This window comes from Podarcis melisellensis, assembly GCF_964234715.1.
Source record: "Podarcis melisellensis genome assembly, chromosome: 4".
Lineage (NCBI taxonomy): Eukaryota > Metazoa > Chordata > Lepidosauria > Squamata > Lacertidae > Podarcis > Podarcis melisellensis.
In genome coordinates, this window is record NC_138531.1 from 69,107,922 (window position 1) to 69,112,161 (window position 4,240).

Below are 4,240 nucleotides of genomic sequence, written 5' to 3' on the forward strand. Positions count from 1 at the left end.
GCGAGATGAGCGCCACAACCCCAGAGTCGTCCGCGACTGGACCTAATGGTCAGGGGTCCCTTTACCTTAGGTTCCCTGAGCCAGGCTCTGCCCGGGGAATAAATAATATTATTATTATTATTATTATTATTATTATTATTATTATTATTGAATGGCAAATTGTCAGTTACTGGCAGGAGACATCAGGCTGCAAGTGAGATAAATGGATTGGGGTAAGCTAATGGTATATGACACAAAATTCAGGAGAGAGTCAGGGTTGACATAGGACCTTACCTTCAGAGCCTATCCTTCATGTTACAGAAGATGCTGTAAGGGAGGACAAGAAAACTTGGTACCTGGCGCTATTGGTCAATGTGTCTGGCTGTTAACCATAAGGCTGGCAGTTTGAGCCCACCCAGGGCCAGCTGCTCTGCTGTTAACCATAAGGCTGGCAGTTTGAGCCCACCCAGGGCCAGCAAGACTCCTGCACTGCAGGGGGTTGAATTAGGGGGGGATCCTTCCAACTCTATGATTCTATTCTGTGACCTCAGATTAGTTTGAAGTTGACAGATTAGCTGTCAATTTACAGATTTGAAAATAAGGGACCAGCAGCCCTGAAAATAAGGGATCAGCAGCCAAAATAAGGGATTTCCCAAGCACAGGTATATTCAACTTCTGAGCCTCTCCAAGGCAAAGGCAGAAAACCCAGCCAGCAGCCAAACGAAGCCTCAAGCGGTGGTTCCCACAGCGCAGCAACCCAGCAAAGGGGATGCAGCAAGGAAAACCACCGTCACCTCTCCGCTGGGAAGTGCTGAGCAAAGACGAGTCCCCAGGCAACGGGCCGATTTGATCGGCACAAGGCATGCAGGCTCCACCCCCCCAGTCGTTTTTAGACTCCTTATTGGGTGAGCAATGCAGCCAAGCAACACAGTTGGAGCCTCCCTCCTCCCTAGCCGGCAGGGAGGGAGAGAGAGGAGCTGCTTCCTTTGAAACCCGGGAAATTTAAGGGACATCATCAATAAGGGACAGCAGCGGGACACAGCGCTGGGATAAGGGACTTTCCCGCCAAATAAGGGACGGTTGACAGCTATGGTCAGTAGCAGGGCAAAAATTCCAAGAACTTTATTTCTGACCACCATTCCAGTTCTTTGCAGGGAAAGAAGCCATTTGGATTCTCCACCAGATCTTTGGAGCGCAGACAGTAGTGTACCACACGCTTGGCCTAGAAGTAAGCTTGGTGGCCTGGACTGATTCTAGTGTAGAAATCTCCCTGCCACAACAGGAGCAACTTCTGCTGGGCAGCCACTTTTATTCTCCAATCCAGCTCAACATGAGTCAGCCAAGAGAAGTGGAATTGCATGTAAACCAAGGTCGCAGGGAACAATGGATCAGATTGCTTTTTCTCAGCCACCTTAAGAACACTGGAAGCTGAGTCAGACTGGTAGAGCCTCTCCAGGTTATTAGACAGGGATCTCTCAGCCCTACCAGGAGATGCTGGAGATTGAACCCGGGTCCGTCTGCATGCAAAGCAGATACACTATCACTGACATACAACCCTTCCCCCAATTCAGCCTTGTACTTTAATTGAATGGAAATGTAGGCAAAGGTCTTCTAAAGAAACCTTAATTACCAAGGTCCATGTCCAGGAGCTTAGTCATGGTGTGAGTATGGCTGACGTGGTGCAATTTTCTTTTTGCAACTTAGCTTATTGTCACCAAATTCGTTCTTTTGCTCCATTTCCTTCTAGTGCCCAAGGACGTTCCTGTTCTTTGGATATGGGCCGTTGCTGGCACACTCTTTTTTTCTGCAGTTTGTCCTTTCATTCATCCTGAAAAAGCTATGTCACTGCTGTTCAGGGACATTAGTATACGGATATCAAAAGCAGTTCTTTCCATCATAACAGCTGCGTGAGGGACGGATGGATAGCACTGAGTCATTTGGCTGGCTAATTAAGGGCTTAACCTTAAAAGAGTTTTCTTAAGGATCTGACTCAGCTTTATATTTAGGACGGCCAAAAATCCACATGATTTTAAAGTTCCAGGGAATTATTTTGGCCAACATTACCAAACTTTTAAGTGGGACTCAATAAATAAACTTCAACAAGTCTTAGCAGATGAAAAAGTTTCTCGTTTTTATATGGATGGAGATTCTTTCAGTTCTTAGAACTGAAAATGAATGGTAAAAAATTAAAATAAAGCGGGTCCCCAAACTGTCATGTCATATTGCCATGCAAACATTCTGATATTTAGGTTGTAAAATGTGGTATTTGAATTTTTAATTGTGGTGGGTTTGGGGGTTTCCCCCCAGTGGATGGTCAAAATTTGACCAAAACTCTAAGCTGAAAAATATATAGAATTACTCTGACTTTTGAGAGATTGACAGTCCACATCTACTGAGAAATAAGTTCACTGAGCTTGATTGGGCTTGCTCTCGTGTATAGGATTGTGCTTTTAAGCAGCAACAGGGAACTATTCTTCCTCTGAACCAAATCAGACTTACTCAAGTGATGCACTTTAGCTAGATTGTGCCCAACTGTCACACAGCTGCAAGCACTGTATCCTCACAGGATGTGAACAGCTAAGCTATGCTTGTTCTAAGGAAGTGCCTTACCTGCAGAATGCATTTTTACAGTCTGTACTGACAAACCTCCCAGTGTAATCTGTTAGCTGTGATAACGAAGAACTCATTTCATGGAAGACTTCGTTTCTACACCAGAACTAAAGAAAATGTTGGCCTTTGCTTGGCACATTACTTGATGCTGTTAAGACACAGTGCAAGTAATAATGTTGACTCTGGACTCTTTGTGACATGATTGGGTGAAGAGAGCTTTTGGGGCAAATGCTACAACCAGTGAAATTCTGGCATGTGTAAAAAGCCGAAGAACAAATTTACAACATCGTTCTGTGGCTTATAGAGTTGTAAAATCATGTTGCTGGGTGCCAGCTGCATAAATATGAACTGCTTAACCCTAAAAGGGAAGATTAATCCTTAATCAATATTAATATACTGGCTGCAGGCCTCAAATGCACCACACCTTCTGCTAGGTGTTTGCTTCAAATCCACTCCCAAACACAGGAACTCATTCAGAGAATTTCACATCCCAATAATGTGAAATCCCAACAATATCCCTATTTGCTCCAACCACTCTCCCTGTAACCAGAAACCCTGCACTATCATGGTTATTGATTGTAGGCAGGTTTGTAAGTGTGCTCAACTGAACATGCTTAGAAATACAACTCTTCTGACTTCCCTGCTCAATGCAGGAAAGTTGAAATTAGAATGGGCTGGTGTGTGCAGTGGAATATGCAGGCCAGCATATTCCCTTCATACACATTGGCTAACAGCAAACCATTGATTGAACGTAATGGATCCCAGTAATGAAAATCTGTATTCATAAATGCTATTCATTCTTTTTCATGTGGTCATTCAATTTGCAAATGTTTAGAATCACTCTCGATTGTGAAAGGTGCTTTGTGATCTACATCTTATGAACCTGCATGGGTTGAATATGAGGCAGTGATTTACCTAAGACCACCCAGCAGTGGTGCTAATAATTTGGCAGTGCAATAAATTCATCCAGATATCCTAGGGTAAATAATATTCAGTGGCTTTGGTTTTCACACTTTCTACAAATTAAAGTTTCAACGGTGACTTGGCTTCCTGGCAATTCCTGAACCTCAGGCACTGAACCTTTGCAGAAGATTCATGCGTTTGTGTGGGATACGGGCCAATCACAAGTTGTCTCAGTACTGTCCTACATGAACTAAGAATGTGCTCTACATATTTCAAGTGGATAGAAACAGCAGTGGACAAGCTCCTTTTTTCAAGGAAGGTTGTCTAACTGATACATCTAAGAGCTTCATGGAAAACCACTAGGGCAGGTAGACCCATGGCTTTAAAACAGCTTTCCAGATATGCAACATGTTCAGCCATTTGCTTCAAATATAAAATCACTTTAATTAAACAGTGCTATGGAAGCTGGATAGGATGATCTACAGCCTGCTGCATATAAGTACACATTTCCCCTCACCCCAGACTATTTCTCCCCACAAGACCAGTAGGACTATTACACATTTTTAATACGTTATGGTACATTATCCTTCAATTTAATGTTTTGGAAACACATCCATTCATTTTATATTCCTTAGAGCAGCACAAATTTCAACTATGTCCTTTACATTGCATGTTACTATCCTCTTAAGCAATGTAATTCTGCTTTCTGCAGAAGCACTATAAAATGACTAGTTTGCATGCAACTTGG